The sequence below is a fragment of the Boleophthalmus pectinirostris genome, unplaced genomic scaffold (assembly GCF_026225935.1).
Source record: "Boleophthalmus pectinirostris isolate CB_2022bp ecotype Guang Dong unplaced genomic scaffold, ASM2622593v1 HiC_scaffold_5, whole genome shotgun sequence".
NCBI lineage: Eukaryota > Metazoa > Chordata > Actinopteri > Gobiiformes > Gobiidae > Boleophthalmus > Boleophthalmus pectinirostris.
Genome location: NW_026571404.1, coordinates 33,024,003 through 33,043,559, shown reverse-complemented (window position 1 = coordinate 33,043,559; position 19,557 = coordinate 33,024,003). Strand labels below are relative to the sequence as shown.

The 19,557-nt window shown below is 38.2% G+C and overlaps 1 protein-coding gene across 1 annotated transcript in view; it reads right to left on the bottom strand.

The window, feature by feature from the left end:
• Positions 1–19,557, bottom strand: part of LOC110159144 (leucine zipper putative tumor suppressor 2 homolog) — a 102,394-nt gene that overhangs the window by 59,084 nt on the left and 23,753 nt on the right. The window lies entirely within an intron of this gene.

The window sequence follows — 19,557 nt, the reverse complement described above, 5'->3', positions numbered from 1 at the left end:
GCAAAAACCCCAGAAGTGCGAGTCTGGACACCAGCCAATCAGCAAAGAGCCATACATTCTGTGTTGTTAACGATTTCCGAGATCGAGGATTTAAAGCCAGAATTAAGAGAATGTTTGGTGAATTTCATCAAGGGGAAAGACGTTATTGCCCTTCTTCCTAACGGGATTTGGGAAAAGCTTAATATACCAGTTAGCCTCATTAGCAGCGCATTACATACATCATGACCAAATAGCAGCGACTGGTTAAATGATAAAAAGTACCCGCCTACCGTTGAGCCAACATATTCTAACACTGCAAGGTCAGACGGTTTCTACAAAGTGAAACTGGCTGATGAATCAGTGCTGATGTCTGATCTATAACATAATGATTTTCAATTAAAGGTCCAGGTGTGAGCTTTTAACCATGTTAGAATGTTGTTATATCCTCAAAAACATACTTGGAGTTGTGTTTTGTTTCATTCACATATGTTTGAATAATCCTTTATTATTAGTCAGTCTATATCTCCAAAACACAAAATACTCTGTTCCAACTTATGTCATGAAGTGGTAGTTTTTCAAGTTAGCGGCTACCTTTTGCCTTTTGTTCAGTAGAGATTTGCAATTCCAGAGCTAAAATAACCCAAATAACTCTAGTGAAGGTGTATAAAGTTTAAAAACACAGTGGAACACTTCCTGTATTACCACATGACATCACAAGGTTCTGCTTGAGAGAAGCTATACAGAGTTTTTGTGTTAAACATGTGTGAATGAAACTGTATGGTGTGTTTTTAGATAAGAAAACATTATAACAGGGATGTGAAAATGGTGTAATACAGACCCTTAAATAACTTTATAGGTTGTGATCTTTTTAGCAGCAGTGAAACAGAGCAAAGGATTGTGGTCTATGTAGTTCTGAAGTTATTATCATTCCATAACAACCAAACAATGCATTCTGAGTCAACAAATCTGTTAGTGTTTATGACAGTGAAGCACCACACTGCCCTCACATGGTGACCCTCAACATGTAAACAACTTGACACTCAGGTGACACACTGCACTGGAACGTAAAGAGATGTTCACAACATGGAGAAAAACAAAGGCAGTTTTACAGGGTAAAGCTTCACTCACAACAAAGACAAGACCGTTTAAGAATAAGTGGGCTCTGTTTAGTATATGTTTAAAATAATGTCACAATTAAAGCAGGTCATAACTTGAGACTTATGTTTTGTCATAAAAACCTGATTCATTCATGATGTATTCGTTGATAAATCAAGACTTTAAATTAGATTTTTTACTTTAGAAATTTTTTAACAACTTTTTCAAAAATAAATGAACATACACAGGTAGACACTAGAGCCCGACCGATATGGATTTTGTTGTGGCCGATATGAAACTGATATAATGGGAGTTGGCACTGCCGATAGCCGATATAATCGCCGATATATTTAGTGATGTAAAAATTCACTGTAAATCTTGAATTGTTTAAAAAAACTTAGGTTTGGCTCTACTGGATTCTAAATTGGGTTTATTTAGGCAACATTTATTGTTATTCTGACTCTTTACATCATATTTACATACAGTAGTTTGGCCTAATGGCATTTTTGCATCACATTCTAGCTACTAGTGATGGGTATTCCAGTTTTTGTTTTTTTTGTTTTTTTGAGAACCGGCTCTTTTGGCTCGGCTCACTAAAGCAGCTGGCTCTTTCGGCTCCCAAGCGACTCTTGAGATTGTTTTGTTGCAAGCAGGACTGAACCAGAACTGAACCAGGACTGAAAAAGGACTAAACCAGGACTAAAACAATTTAAACCATGTGTAAAACAGGACTAAACCAGAACTGAACCAGGACTGAGTGTCTCTCCCTCACTCGAGCCCAAGATTAGTCTTGGTTTATTCATTTTATGTTGAACTACAGCCAAATATGCACTTTTTTTTTTTTAATCCTATGCACACGCAGATTTCTGAAAGTTTCGTTTTCAGCCGCTGCTGCTGTCAAACTACGGGTCTACAAGCGGCTTGAAGAGAAAAAGTGAGAAAAAGAGAAAACACGGCTCCCAATAAGAAACAGGCTCCCGTCGTTCACTTCAAAGAGCCGGATCTAAGAGCCGCTTCGATCGCGACCGACCCATAACTCCTAAATAGTAAAGAAACTACCGCTATTAGCCTTTAGCCGTAAAAACGTGCGCACCGCGGTAATTAATTATATGCATAAATGTGGATCATTCACACGTCTGTTCACAGCACAGTACGGACACAGACACAGACAAATTACACCGCAAATAAATACTGATGCGGAGCCACATATTTAGGACATTTATCTGTCTATAAATTGGATTAAATGAACATAATGTAGAGAGTCTAAGATTTATAACGAGGTATAACATGCCCACGTGAAATAATCGGCCCATATCAGCAAGCATATCGGCCGATAGCGGATATGCCTCCAGGTGCCCACATTGGCCGATAATATCGGCCAGCCGATATATCGGTCGGGCTCTAGTAGACACACTTTTAAATTAGAGCCATTAGATAAATGTCTTCCTCCAAAGTCTGAACTCTGCTCCAAACTCTGCTTTTACTGACAGGACTGGCTGTGGACCTCTTGTTCAAAGATACAGTATGTAACTTTCTGGAGGTGGCCTGTCACCTGCATAATATCATACTGTGGCTTTAAAAAGACCCAAGCTGACCACTGACAAGAAGAATCGACTGAATTTCAATTTTGATAGTGTGTCATTATTTGCATAGCCCTACTGAATTATAAATATGACCTGAAGTGCTGTATTATTAGAGAACACTCTCACTTGACAATTGACAATGATGAATGCAATTTCTAGCCTTTCTGAACTCGTTCTCTCTCCTCATCCATCTCTCTCTCCCTTTCAGCCTTATCTCTCCTCTCTTCTCCTTCACCTCCTCCTTAGACCACCATACTGAGTCCAATTCTCTCCTCCTTCCACACCGGGTCCTGGTGAGGTGATACTGGCGGTAGGTGACACCACACTCTTATCGACCCAGGCCCAGTGTCCCAGAGCAGGGGTCAGTGCTGGTCAAGTGCTACCTTCAGGATAACAGGAACAGAAGCTGACAGAGCGATTTCTAAAGTACAGTATATATGTTACTCAATGGGGCTGAACGATTTGGGAAAAATATGTAATTGCACTTTTTCTGACTAGCAGATTTGCAATTTATACTTTCATAATGAGATTCTATTCACATTCTTAACGCGTCCAGAAGAATTGACGTGAGCTAATTCAGGAGTCACATTTCAGAGCACATTTTTGGTACAGATCTAAACTATAGAATTAGCAGTTTTTATGCAGAGTATGACCGGACAATTACGGTACTTGAAAAATGTCAGCTTTTGTGTCCATTTAAATTACAGATTAGATTTGATTGTAATTACTAAATGCATAAAATCATTGGACACAGTCTTCTGATGCATGATACAGAAGAGCTGAGTTTCATGTGCTAAATCAGGTCATAAACACATCAGAAAACAACACATGACTGTCACATGAGAGAAAACTGGAGCATAGCAAAGATGAGTGTTTTGATAAGGGATCTGTTTCAAAGTTGCACGAGACCAAGTCAGTCAGTCGACCATTACTACTGAGTAGGAAAAGCATGTTAGCATAAATATCGATTTTTATTATCCCATCTGAACAAAACTATTGAGATCCACTGCCCCTGCTATCTGTTTGTGCAAGTTCTCAACCAATCACCTCGCAAAGTATTTATATAAATTAGAGACAGAGGCCGATATTTGCACTTTTAAGAGTATCAGCTATCGGTCTTAAATCTCCAGCAGAGACTGATATTTGATTCAGCTGATATTATGGTTGGGCAAATAAATTCATGTAATAAGACTATTTGCTGGTTGTAGTTGACCTAAAAAGTATTTACACAAAGCTGTTCTGTAGTTACTTCAGAGATAAACAACAGCAACATAACGAGTTTTGTTATCACTTTTTGTTTAAAAGTGCATTGTGTAACTGTTCTGGAGGAGGGTCTGTCACCTGCTTGTTTCTATGGATATGTAACTGCTCTAGGAACCTAGAAGGTTCCACAGTATGATATTAAATAGCTCTACTTAACATTTATTTGATTACAGAATTACAGGTAGTTTTATAGCTCAAAAATACCAGTATCAGTTAGGGCTGGCATGGTTCATGAAAAAAAGACAAAAAAAACATTCGGTACGGTTCGCTTGTCATGGTTCGGGACGTGTGCGTACTTCACGGTTCGGGACGTGTGCATACTGCACGGCCTCCATGGTTCCCGGCTTGTGCATTGCAGCCTCGTGCCTGTATGTGACCTGTTTCACTTTGGCACAAAAGAAGAGGTGTGGAGGGAGAGTGCTGCATGTCACGTGTAGAAATAGCAAGTAGAAGAGAAGAGGGCCGCCTGGAGATGGAGGATGCACCCGTGTCGTTATCTTGCAAAACCAGAGTCGTGCGTCAACGCAAAGGCAGCTCCACCGGCAGTTGCAGCAGGACGTACACGCACAGCACTGACTCTGTGTTTGTCAATGGGAAAGACGATCAAACTTGACGGGGCGTGTTTAGCCGCTTGTATCAGGTCTACAGTGAAACTAACAGCAGAACAGACTTGTATTTACCTTCTGTACAGGCTGACCACGACAAACACGAGGATTTCAAAACCGTACAGAACCGAAAACCGCAACCGAACTGTGAATTTTGTGACCTGTGCCACATTCTGACTGTGAGTTGCCTCTACACAGATCTGACCTGTAGCTTGGTCTGATTTGGTCTCCATGAAGATGGGAAGGTTTAATGCCATCCTGTGAAACATTCCAGACAAAGCAATAACACCTCCATGGAGAAAAGCATTTGACAGACCCTCCACCAGAAAAACTACACAATGCACCTTTAAAGGAAATAAATGCTGTTTTCAGTCTCTGCACTAGTATCGGTTGATATCAGGTATCAACCGATACTTCAAGCTATAGTATCAGAATCGGTATTGGAACAAATGTATTCCTTCATTGCTTTGTCTAGAATGTTTCACAGTATGGCATAAAACCTTTTTATCTTCATGAAGACCAAACCAGATCAAGTTACAGGTCAGATTTGTGGAGAGGCAATCCTGCTCACAGTCAGAATGTCTGTTTTTCTAGGTATTCTTGAGATATAAATATCACCTGTAATTGAATAAATGTAAAGTAGAGCTGTTTAATGTCATACTGTGGAACATTTCAGGCACAGCAATGACATCCATAGAAACAAGTAGGTGATGGACCCTCTACTGGAAAAGTAACATAATGCACCTTTGAATGTTTTTAATTGTACAGCTCTACAGGAGGGTCTCTGCAGTGGCTCTGATGTCACCCAGTGTGGGGTCTTTATGAGGACCCATGGGTGCAGATTAGATGGAGATTATTAATCCTTTAGTTGCAGCATCTGTGGCCGCCGCGGGGAGCACCCTTAATGTGAGTGGAGAGGCGCTGTGGAGCTGTATTATGAGTTTATCTGGAGGATAAACAAAGGCTAGGGGTGTCTTAGGGTCACACTTTTGATCACATAAGTTTAGTGGATGGCTTTTTAAACCAATGAGAGAGAACTTTCATAACCTTAAAGAGCCCAGATTAAGATATTTTCAGATCTATGTTGTTTCTCCATCAGAAACAGACCCTGGAGTTGTGTTTTGTTTCATTCACACATGTTTAACACACAAACCTGCATATTTAGCCTGAGTTCTTCTCTCAAACCGAAAACACTGTTCCACTTTGTGATGTCATGTCGTAACACAGGAAGCGCTTCACTATTTTTTTATATTCCATACATTGGCAGTAGAATAGGAACCGCCTATCTCTACTGAATAAAAGGTAAAAAAGGTAGCTGTTAACTTTAAAACACCTGCTTCATGACATCACAAGGTGGAACAGAGCATTTTGAGCTTTGGAGATGGAGACAGACTAATAATGTAGAGAGCGTGAATGAAACAAAACACAATTCCTGGTAGGCCTGTAACGATAAAAGATTTTTCTGGACGATTAATTGACCAAGAATTTATTGCGATAAATGGTAATATTGACATTTTGAGACCATTTTCAACTAATATAATGACCATGGAATAAAAATACAAATACACCCTCTCAATGATCAGTAAACTTGACTTTCTAAAGAACATTTAACACAGGAACTTCAAGACAGGAAAAAACAACAGGCCTAAATAAAACAGACTTGTTAACATAAAAATAGCCTAATGTAGTCTGGCTCACAGCAAGGACTTGTTAACAAAAATCCACTTGAATAAACCACTGTTGAACCAAACACATCCAAAACAATAAATAAAATTGGACTAGTAAGTCTCTGTAACAAAATTGCCCTTAAAAGTGATTTTAGACATTGTCTTACATTGCAACATTGTGGCCCCTTCTCTCTGTGGCTGCTGCTGTTGCCTCGGTATTTTGGTCTTGAATTGTTCATATTAACCCGCGACACAGGATCCAGTTTCGCTCTGAGGGAGCCGCTGTCCTGTCTGGTATCGGGTCGGTTTCTTGTGGGATTTCAGTGGATTTTGGGCTCTCCCGAGGGCTAGGCTAGTTCTGTCGCTTGGGTATGGGTTTATGTCGGCTGTTGGGGTTTGAGTCATTTCTTCTCGTTGTTTGCGCACTCGCTGAATTTGACACATGTGGGCCGTTGAGACGTATCCCACTCACTCGTGTTGATTTGGCATCATGATTTGTTTTGGCACATGGAGATGAACTGTTTTGGTTCTGATGGCGGCGCTAACTTTGTGGCTTCGTGTTCACCGCACAGACAGCGGCGCTTTCTGCACTCAGGCTGCGCGCGCATCCACTGTGTTGATAGACAAATAATCCGACTAGTCTACGCTGGCACATTCATTCAAGCGTCATTACACTAATTAAATGAAAGAAGTCAGAGAATGATAGAAGCCTTTTGACATTCAGTCTCTTTGGTAGAGAGTGAGAGAGAGACGAGGAAAACAAACACGCGTGCAAATAGAATTTATCGCAGCCGGAAAAGTTATCTTACGATTAATTGATTTATTGGTTATCATTACAGGACAGGCCTTATTCCTGGTATGTTTTTGAAGAGGTAGCAACATTACAACCTGACTTAAAGCTCACAAGAATCAATTCTGCATAATATAGGACCTTTAAATTGTGAACATTACACAGATTCCTATAATAAACAAACTAAAATAGCAACTAGATATTTTTCCGCAAAGCACACAACCAAGCAAAGTTGTATTTCTTATGCTGTAACACAACACCTGCCATCACACTACACAATATTAGGTCAGAGATATAATATCAGGGGGTAATCTGGTAATCCACCGATTTAAACACATAGACCTGAATGGATTTACAGTCTCTCCACGGTCCCTTTAGATAAGACCAATGTGATCAAAAGTTCACAGAGCTATTGAGCAGTAGATCACAATCCAATATCCCACTGTATGCCCACAAGGCCTAATCCTGATCAAAGCAAAGCTGCTATGGGAAATAATATTTAAAGGGCCCATATTACATTAGATCATTCTCTGATTTATGCTATAATATTGTTTTCTCATCACAAACATACCTGAAGTTTTGTTTTGTTTCATTCACACAAGTTTAACATACAAATCTTGCATGTTTAGGCAGATTTAGTTCTCTCAAAACAAAAAACACACAAGGTGGAACAGAGCATCTTAAGCTTTTGAGATGTAGACAGACTAGTAATAAAGGGTTACTTAAACAAGCGTAAATGAAACGAAACACAACTCTGGGGATGTTTTTGAGGAGGTAACAACATTCTAACATGGCTAAAAACTTATTAGAGTCCATTTTGTGTAATATAGGACCTTTAAACACTGGTTTCTGCATGAACAGGAGAAGACAAACAGAAGTGATTAATGACGCTGGTTCTTCTACAGGCAAAGGGAGAAACAAAAGGAGCTGTCTCTGCCTGCTCCTCTGATACTGGATCTGAGCGGGTCCAGTCTAGGCTCAGAGAAGACTGTTAGAATGTCTCTGAAAATAACAGATTCCCGATGGACAAAATGTGTAATCTTGTCTAATGCATTTTTTCTCAGATTTAAGAAATAAAGCGAGTTTAGTAAACTAAAGCTAAAACTTCTATTCTGAAGATAGTATTTTTGCCAAATATCTCTACTGCTGGTGCTACCAACTACTCCAACTACCAACTACTGTCACTACTACCATCAATACTGCAAAATAATTAAGAAAATGAGTTAAGAGAAACTAATGTTTTGTAAAGCGAAAGCTATTTTGAATCTAGTATTTCTGCCAAATTCTCCCTGTACTACCAACTACTACAACTAACTACTGCCACTACTACCATAATGCTAAAATACTGCAAGGAGAACTCAAAATAAAGTAACACAATAGGCTAAGTAAATATTAAGGAAAGTTAAGTAAAGCTAAAACTATTTTGAAACTAGCCTTTTTGCCAAATACTTCTTGTACTACCAACTACTACAACTACCAAATACTGCTACTACTACCATCAATACCATTACTACATACTGTCCTATTCAAATAAATACATACAATAAACAAATACTAGAAGGAGCACTCAAAATTATGTAACAAAAAATGTATTTTTTGCTAAATACCTCTAAGTACTACCAAACACTACAAGTACCAACTACTACTATCACCATTACAAATCCAACTACGCTGTAATTACTACATACAGAGCTATACTAGCAACTATTATACATTACAACATAAAAAGGTACCACAATCTGGATTAGAAACATGTACCTTTCAGTGCATATTAAATTGCCTGCCAAATGTTAAGAAATACATTCATAAATTACAAGTCACCATAAAGTAATTAATTGCTTCCCATCTGTTGTGTGCCAGGACTGGGAATAGACCTGTCCACACTTACTGCAGTCCCCTCGTTGTCCACACGAGGGAGCTGCTCCGAGCTGACAGCTGCAGTGATGTGTGTTTGTAATAAAAGCTGAGGTGTTGTTCAGACCTGGGGGAATATGGAGCACAGGTTCAGTCATTTCAACTCTGCCGCAATAATATTCCTCAATGCTTTAATTAATTTTTGAGGCTTTACACTAGGGCTGTAAGAATCAAAATAATTATTTGAATCGCAAAGGCTGCAATTATAAAAAGTACCATGATTTCCTCCACAAACAACAAACTATCTTATCTTTTTCTGCATAAAATGGCTAACTCCGAAGTTTAGATCTGCACAAACATGTTCTGAAATGTGATTCTTGTTTTAAATTGTCAGTTCATATGAGTTTCTCTTTCATTCTTCATGTATATGCAGCAGTGGACATAAAAGCACTATTATGTAACAAAGAGTTTTACTGATATGGGGTTGGTCGGGCAAAGATTTGACACCAAAATATCTCACACATATCTCACAGACAATCACTAATAATACGTATCTTCTACAAAAAACTCTTATTTTAGACCATACAATGTAATTTCCACAGAAAATAAAACACACTTTCCCATATATTTTAATGTGGCGTATAAAAGTTTAACTAGTTACATTAAAACTATTCAGGAAAGGTCAGACTTTGTCCTGTTTATGTGATTTCTTCAGTACCAATACTCGGGCAACAGTGGCCCGAGGTTAGAGCAGTGGTCCCCCAACACAAATGTCAGAGGACTGAGTCCCGCTTGAAAGAAAGTGTGTTATTGTGCAAGACACTTCAGACACATTACCCGTATGAAAGTGGTGGTCAGGGGAGTTGATGGTGCAGATGGTACTATATTTAATAATTGAATAATACGGATGTAACGATATCCAAATCTCATGGAAGGATATTATCACGATATTTACTGCAATATTTTGAATAGGCTAATATAATTGTAGATGGGACACTTTTTTGCTTTTAAAATACCTTGACAAGATTTTGGAGTGAATTATTACTGTCATAATCCCAAGAATTCAAGTAAAAAACATATTTTTTCATGTTCTCTACATATCCGATGATTCATTTCAGTGCAGTTTCTGATATTTATAAGCTGGTGCTACTATAAAACCATGCATTTAAGTAAAGGAACTTGTGATTTGATATATTGTGACAGCCCACGATATTATTGTGAGACTTTTGACAATATGATATCACGATATTTTGATTATTGCTACATCCCTATTTAATACATATTCTAGTGTAAAAATTTGAAAGGTTTTGACAGGCCTGTAAAATGTAAGCCATTATTCAGTAACTTGGTATCGAACAAGCAGCATAATCTACACTGTGTACCCCATTTCAGACCCAAAGTGATTAAGACAGGCCCGTGTTTCTGATGGATGCAGATGGATAAACTTTAAATGAACTCCCAAATTCCGCTGTGTCGGACTGAACCGTGCATACAGTGTTCCTAATTAGCCTGAAAATGAAAACTACAATTATACGTGTTTTGGTAAACGAGCAAAGTTGATGTGAAAGTTTTTATTCTGTGCAGATGTCAAAGTCTGAGCTGCTGTCTGCTCTGGTGCTTCTGGAACAGTTAAACGTGTCTGGAGGATGTGAATCACCTCCTCCCATTCTCTCTCTCACAGACACACACACACACAGCACACATTTTAATTACTCCAGTTTCCCTGTCTGGTCTTTTCCTTTGTCACATTTCCAGTGTCCTCCTCAAAACAGACATTAATGCTGGGTAGTGTTGTTACGAAAATTTAAAAATCAATTTCGATACTAAGAAACAGACTTGACACTCAATAGTGATTCTTTAGACAATAGAGTAGAATGTCATTTCCAACATTAAAAAGTAATAATTTCAGCCCTGGCATTGACAAACTCTAAACAAAAGATAAAAGGCGGAACAGAGCATTTTGAGTTTTGGAGATGTAGACAGACTAATAATAATGGATTACTCATGGATTAGTGTGAATGAAACAAAACAAAACACAACACAACTCCAGATATGTTTTTTATGAGGTAACAGCATTATAACTTCTACACATCTGAAGCTCCTACTCCTATCTACACCCCTGTGACATACTGTAAGTCCAAAGGTTAGAGGAGGTTGGAGTTTGATGCTGGGAGCAGGAGCTTTGAGCTGAACTATTTGGAATGAGCCTATAATTCTAGCCGTATAGTACTATGCATGGAGAAGCTGCTACAGAGATCTGTCAGATCTGAGCACGGAGCACCTGTCACAGCTTCAGAAAGACCCTGACAGAAAAAGGGAGAAAGAGAGACAGAGAGAGAGAGAGAGAAAAAGGAAGAGAGGGAAAGACAGACAGAGGGAGGGGGGAATGGCAGGCTTCACACGGGTGTGGGGAATTCAAATGTTTTTATACAGATCAGGTATCACACATGCTGGGCCCTGTCATGGGAACAGAGGAGCTGTCATAGGGTTTAGGGGGTTTCAAATGCTGCCAAGTTGTGAAAGTTTGTAGAGCTATAACAAAACCTAGATTAGCAGATTATTTAATAGGGATAGACAGTATACTGGTGCTAATATCGATGGTTTCTAAGCTGTCCTAGTATCTGTGTGTACTTTACATAGGAGGTGTTATGCAAAATCTATTTTTTAAAGCTTTCTACCATCTTATAATATTGTTCCTTCATCAGAAACATGCTTGAAGAGGTTTTAGATGCCATCCATTCATGTTTCAGTAATTTAGTGATCTCTCCTGAACCCTATCTTATAGGGATATAACGATATCCAAGTCTCACGATATGATATCGATACAGTATGAACCTCATGGTATGATATTTATTGTGATATCATGGGAAAGCTCACGATATGTTGGGGAGGCTCACGATTAGGGATGTAACAATATCCAATAGTACAACAATAACACTTTATCCAAAGAACTATGACTTAAAAGTGCTTAGAACTGTTATTTCTTCTTAGTTTGCACTGAAATGGAGTAAACGATCATGGTCTATGGTCTTTTTTTAGATATCACTGCACCATAACTCTAATATTTCAAATTTAAGCAAGGACACTTGTAATTCGATATATTGAGATCCATGATATTATTGTAAGAACTTTGACAATACGATATCATGATATTTCAGTTATTGTTACATCCATATTTTAGCTTGTAAAATTCTGTGCAATACACAACCCAAAAGACTATGTCACCCATGCTCCCACACAACTATTCTCCATAAATAACCAAAAAATGATACAAAACTGCAACAAAACTGACACGTTGTACAGTAGTTTCATAGTAGTAGTAGTTTCAATACTAGTTTTTTTTTTTTTTTTTGATTAAAGAATACAGGAATGCTTTTATTTTTGATTATTAATAGAAGAATAAGAGCTGTCTGATGCTATAGAAGAAATCTCTGAACCCATTTAATATATTTACAGTTATTTCAAATACTTTGTCTGCAGCAATACAATTATTTAAGTTACATTATGTCTTCAGAATACAGCAAAAAACCCAGTTTTAACTGTATAGCTTAGAGTCAAAAAACAACTAATAAACTAATACAAGGATCTGACACATTTCAGAACATATTTTAATCTTCTTTATAATGTGATTGCATCAAATGTAATTGGAATATTTCTCAGAATAATTGCTTTTTTTGTGTTCCTCAAATGTATTTTCCATCTCATTACTGTCAGCCAATCACAGACCTTCTCATTTCCCTCTCGTCTCATCTAAAGATATTTATATAATTTCACTCACCTTTTTCGGCACCATTCGCTATGTGCCTGCCGCTGCTCCATTTCCACCACAGCAGCAAAACATCAACCTCTCCAGCTCCTCCTCTTTTCCACAAACCAAATCCAGCATTTTCTCTATTAGTGTTGTCATAATACTACAATTTCACATACTAAGGAATAGACTCGATACTCAAGACTGTCTCCAATACCATGATGATAAAAAAAACACTTTCTTTAGACAATAGAATGTGATTTTCAACATTAAATCATAGTACTTTCTTTCTCTGTGTAATCCCTCAGTGGTCCAGGTAGGTTCCTTAATGGTCCATAGGTGTATACTAGTCTATGTGCTTTTATACTTGCTCTAATACAGCTCAACATCATTCTAAAGCTATTCAGGAAAGCTTCATTTCATTTCTGTCCTGTGAATGTGACTTTTTTAGTTTCAATACCTGCTCAAATTAGTATAGTTTCAATACTAGTTTAAGTATCGATTAGTGTCTGTTTTTTGATATTTCTGACAACCCTACTATCTATAAACTTCTAAATGTATACACAGCCATATATCGAAAGTTATAGAAGAATTTTTAGCCAAACTATTCCATTTGAATTGCATGCTTTTGGTATCTTTTGGTGCTACGTTCCGTCACACAGTCTAAGCCTGCAGACTGTCAGGACTCCACTGCAGGATTTGTGAACTTGTCAGACACAAGCTTCAAAACCCTTTAAGCCAAATGAAATATGCTAATCAGGTGATTGGCTGCGTGAGGAGGAGGAGGAAGAGGGGGAGAAAGAGGAGGGAGAAGAAGTCGATGGAGGAATTATGCTGGTTTCTCAGTATACTGCTTCTGTAAGCATGCCAGGGTGTATAGAAGTTGGCCCATATTGCGCTATTTTCAGATCTCTGTCTGATCTATTTATGCAGCTCTTGAGATCAGAATAAGTCTGCTGTTTACTATCTGTGTCTAATTAGAAAGCATTTTATTGTCCGATAATCAGAAAGAGTGCGGTAGTGTGGTAGTTGTTGTTAACTTTATCGCTCTAATGTCTGAAAGTTGTGACTTGGAATTTGTTTTTAAGACTGTCAAAATCAGGTACAGCCTTTTTAACCTTTTCACACGCACTATTCCAAATATTGTAAGTGCACTTTACATTGAAAAATTGTCACCCTCTCTCTACCTGCTGCAGTGAGCCTCATCATTTTGGTCTTAAATGTTCACATTAACTCGTTCTACATAATCCTGGTGTTTTAATTTCACTATTTTGTCCATAAATAAATTCCTATGGAACTGGCTTGAAATTCGCCCCTATATCCGTCAGCCTCGGTGAGCTTCATTTGACTGGAGCCAAACAGTGTGGTTGATGTCACACTGTCCACTTCTTTATATAGGCTATGGACTTGTTGGCACATTGTTGACACGCTCTTAACCCCAGTGTGTGTGTGTGTGTGTGTGTGTGTGTGTGTGTGCATGTGTGTGTGTGTGTGGTCCTGGAGAGGGACGGAGTAGTGACAGGATGCTGAGCTGACACACTCTGCTTGGAGCCTACAGCCTGGATCACACTAGAAATAGACTCCGCTCCAAACCGCGCCCCCTTCTCTGCTTTACTACTTATTTCCTATGGCACTATCTGCAGACTACACATTTTTCCCAGTGGACCCAAAACTTTGCCTTGTCATCATTTTGGCAAGCTACAAAAGGTTCTGTTTAAAGCTGAATGAGTTATGGAGTAATATGATAATTATAATTATAGAGACAGTAAAGGGCCTATACTAGATTTTAAAGGGTCCGTATTACGCTATTTTCTGATCTAAGTTATAATGTTGTTTCCTTATCACAAACATACGCAGAGTTGAGTTTTGTTTCATTTACACACGTTTAACATAAAAAAATCCTGCATATTTACAACTTTACAATGAGCAAAAGGTGGAGCAGAGTCTTTTGATCTTTGGAGATGTAGATAGATAGGCTTTATTCACGTTTACGTTACAAAAGGAAGATGAAACATGTGATGACAACTTCCAGTGTAGTTATCGACACTGGGCTCACCAACTGACTGTGATCAAACCCATTGAAATAAATGTGATCAGTGGTAAAATGCAGACTGCGTACGTATGTGCTGTTTGGAATAAACTTGAATTTGGTGCTCTTATCTCTTCTAATCGCATGTACCCAGTTCGCTCGTACTTGTGTGTCAGTGGGCAAATGCTGAAAACTGAGGTGTGATTGCAAATGTTCATTAGCCGAACATAACAGAACTGTACAGTGACATGTAGATGAAGAAAACTGTGCCAATTTTTCCTAGATTTTGTGAGACTTACTACTGTGAACAGAGTCCGACGGAAGTTGTTATTGCATGTTAACAGCTATCTTTTACTTATTGTTCAGAAGCGATTGGCAATTCCAGGGCTGAAATGATGTAAAAGGTTCTAGTGCAGATGTCTGGACTTTAAAAGGATGTTTATAAGGATGATGTTTTTAAGATGCTGAAAGAACTGGGAGTGAATGATGATATAGAATTGTTATGATGCTCTGGACATTATAAAGACACTCTCTTTGTATATTTGATTTGATGAACTATAACATCAACCTGCCCAGCGACTACAGGTGGAAATTAGCACTGGTGCTATAACCTGGTACAATGCCTCTCTCCTGTTAAGGTTAATGTATATTGTGCACTGTCCCTGTCTCATTAAATAAACTAAACTAAAAACACTGTATCGGCACATGATATCACAAGGTGTCATAAGATGTTTTCAGTCTGAGAGAAGAGTTTAGCTGAAATATGCAGGTTTTGTGTCTTAAACATGTGTGAATGAAACAAAACACATGTCCAGGCATATTTTTGATGAGGCAATAACATTATTATATAACATAGATTAAAAGACAGCATAATATGAGCCCTTTAAACATGATCCTGACACATGGTTCAAAATCAGATACAGCCCCTTTTCCCACATTACATTTGTATAGAACTATTTATTTACAAAGCATAACCCACGTGCAGAAGCAAAGATGCAGGAGTGGACATATGTGAGGAGAAGGAGGAGGGGGTGCGCTTGTTTCCGCAGACGGAGTTACATAAGTGCGGTTAATCCCCACCCGGCCCGCATACGAAATGAGACGGCTACACTGGCCTGATTCCTCTAAAGAACGCTCAATTTCAGCTCAAACCTGTGTCTCAGATCACTCACACTGATTTTATACACTGTGAAATCCAGACGTGAGATAGACCAGATGTGTTATGTCATTTATGGTTCTCAATCAAAAGAAAATGCCCTCGTGAGTCATTTTTTTAGCCAGTCAACAATTTAATAGTGAAAAAAAGCTTCTTATATAACGTGAAAAGAGCAGGCCCAAGGCAAAACAATCAGAACCATTTGGGAATTTTCCATTTAGCAAACTTGACAACTATAAATATTCCACATCCTTTCTTTCACCGCCGAGGGACACTGTGTTCTAATGTGCAATAAAAAAAAAATATGGGCATGCATTAAAAGGTCCTTTATTATGCAAAATTGACTCTTGCAAGCTTTAAGTCATGTAAGAATGTTGTTACATTCTCAAAAAATAAAGAAGAGCATTTCCTGTATCACCACATGACATCACAAGGTGGAGTGTTGTCTGTTTGCAAAAAGAACACATTCTAACAAGTCACACAACTCTAGTTTTTTTTTTGTTTTTTTTTTGATGGAGGAAACATTTTAACATAGATCAGAAAATAGTGTAATACGAGCTCCTGAAAGGCTCTGTACCTGACTTTTACTGTCTTAAAAAAACTAGTTCTAACCACTGCAAATTGTAAATGAAGTTATTCTTTACTTACCTTATGCATTCAGAACATCCTTTTCAGAACTCTCACGAGCCAGAGTTAAAGCTAACAATAACTAGCATGCTAACCACACAGATCCTGATGATCAGCTTTATAATTAAAGAGATCTCTAGATTAAAATATGCATATCAAAAATGCATCGATGGCATAAAACCACTTCAGACATATTTTTGATGAGGGAACATTATAGCATGGTAGAAAGCTTGTATAATACTTTTAAGTGAGGCATAGCTGACCTCACATGTGACCCTTGTACCTGAGGCCCCTCTTCTCAGACAGAGCCACCCACAGACTAATCTGAGAGGTATGTGAGGAGAGGTCAGACACAGAGCACCCAACACTCACCAAAGCACTTTCTATGGACAATGAGCTGGTCAAAAATAACTCAAAGCTAAAACGGGTCACTTCTAAAATATGGGGAAAAACATCAATAAGTTTGCTCAGAATATCTTTTAAAGTCTACACAACAATGCAAATTTATTTAGTGTCATTTTAATAAACCAATTTCCAAAAATCTAAATATATATTATCTTGCATTCATTTAACAGATAATTAAAGTTTATTCAAATGTTGTGACTTTAACTAATCTAAAAGACAAGTTTTATTCACTATATTTACAGTTTTTCACAGCTGCCAGATACTGGGTTTAACAATGTTTCAGTGCATACTTAATATGAACTTCCTAGTCCATTTGTAAATGTTAATAATTTTTTGGCCAAATATCACAATTTGCACAAAAGTAATAATATGGTTTATTAATGAAAAAGTAAAAATATAATGAAAAATATATACGCTACATTATATTTAATAAATAATAAAATCTAATGGCCGTATCAAAACAAAGTACTTGTGAAGTGGCACTGGTCTGTGGTTGACCTTGAGGTCCATTGTTCATGTTCCTGTATCAGATATGAGTCACTGTTTATGTTTAGTTATTTTAAAGGTCTATTGCATAACTCTGCTTTTACTTCCAAGATGCTGAACCAAGCACACATACACACCAGGACGCCTAATGCCTAGATGCAATCTTGGTTTCCATGACAACAGAGAGAGAGACACTGGTTTAGCTGTCAACCATGTCAAAGATAATCAGATCAAACATTAGATCTAATACAGTAACATCAAACACACTTATCTTAACACTTAAACGTTAATACCATATTGTGACACATTCCAAGCAAAGCAATAAGATCATCATGGAGACAATGTAGGCAGACTCACCACCAGAAAAACTGCATAGTGCACCTTTAACAGTTTTTGCCTGAGCAGAGAAAACTGTTAATCGTGGAACATTCTCTTGCAGAATTTTAATTAAAAAACATAACTGTGAAAGGGACTATTCAATAAAACTAAATATATTCATTATTAATATACTAATTAATAAACCTTAAAATCTTCATGGAGACCAAACCAGATCAAGTTACAGGTCAGATCTGTGGAGAGGCGACCCCGCTCACCGTCAGAATCCCTGTTTTTCTTTTTGAATTATAAAACCACCTGTAATAGAATAAGGTAAACTTCTTGTGTAACATTCAAAACAAAAAGTGATGGACGCCCAATGAAAAATGTGCCTTTAAGTTCACAGTCTTCCACTAGAGCTAATTCAAACTAAATCACTCATTTTAATGAGTGTGTGTGATATAAGACATGACCTCTGAGCCCTGTATAAGCCGGCCCCCCCATCCCCAAACTCCTCTCCTCCTGCTGCTCAGAGACGCGACGCTCCACTAAACTTTGACCCAGTTCAGCCTGGCTCAGTCTGACCCTGCTCCTCTAAAGGGGGGGCTCTGTTGTTTAAATATGGATGTATCGAAAGCCTGTGAGAACAATGGGTGTTTTGAATGAGAAATGAAAGAGGGAAGCAGAGGGAGGTGTGGGGACGCGTGTGTCAAAGGAGCTCAGTAGAGATACAGTACATTTGACACACACACTTACACAGACATACGAATTGACAAACTGATACGTATAACAAGTCATGTGATCGACTGAGCTGGAGACATTTGTCACAGTGAGGGACAGGGGGGCACTGGACAAACTGCTCACCATCATGGACACTCCTGCTCACCCACTGTACCAGACTATACAGGGACAGAGGAGCTCAAACAATGAGAAGTACATTTCAAAGAGGTTCATTTTGGTCTTTCAATGTTATATCCAAATAAAGGTTCTTTTTGACAGACCAGTGTTTTTTTGTTTGTTTTTTTTTGCATAGTGAGAGATACAGGGCTACATACCATAGATCAGCATATACTTAGAACTATGAGCGACGGTGTTTGTTGTCCCCTGTCCCGATGATGTTTGCTCTATCCCAGTCCATAATGAGGTTCTCTCTTTTACAGTTGTCAGAAATGGCCTGTTAGAGTTGTTCCTGTTCTGCTTTGTGTTTGAGATGGAGAAAATATCATTGGGACATGGGTCACTGGACTAAAGAGGCAATCAAAATACGGAAATGTGCCCACGGGACTATCAACCGGGACGAGGGGACTCTTTTACTCTCACACACCTGGGATACAGTCCTGAGGAAGTCAGACTACCTCCACTGGTAGAAAGACAGTGCCAAAACCAGTTTAAATCAGCTGACCAGACACATCACAGCAACATCATGTGACCACTCTGGCGAAGACAGTGAGTGAGCAGTCAAAAGCTTTATGGAAATATTGTACTGACTGAACCAAACCTTAGCCATAATCACTAATTGCCTAACATTAACTCATATCACTGAAGGCTACAGGACTATAGCGCTGAACATAAATGTCATTTTGCTGTCAAGCTTTGTGATTGCGATTATATTGGCAGTTTGTTTTAATAATAGGACTCTGCTCAAAGTTCACATTTAAAATGCATCCAGAAGAATGAACTGACAAACTGAAACAAGAATCACACATAAGCCTAGTTTAGAACAGGTCTTTCACTACAGGCGTTAGCAAAATATATTTCATTGTTTGTGGAGAAAAAATTATGAATGAATGAATGAGTTAAAATTTGTAACTATACATTCATACCATATTCCACACAACTACAACAACTGTAAAAAATAGCCCTGTGCCATGTCAAATCGATATTTTATATTTGCACTATTTTATTACGTTTGTACATGCATATTTGTGTACATTTGTGCCTTATTCAAAAAGGCT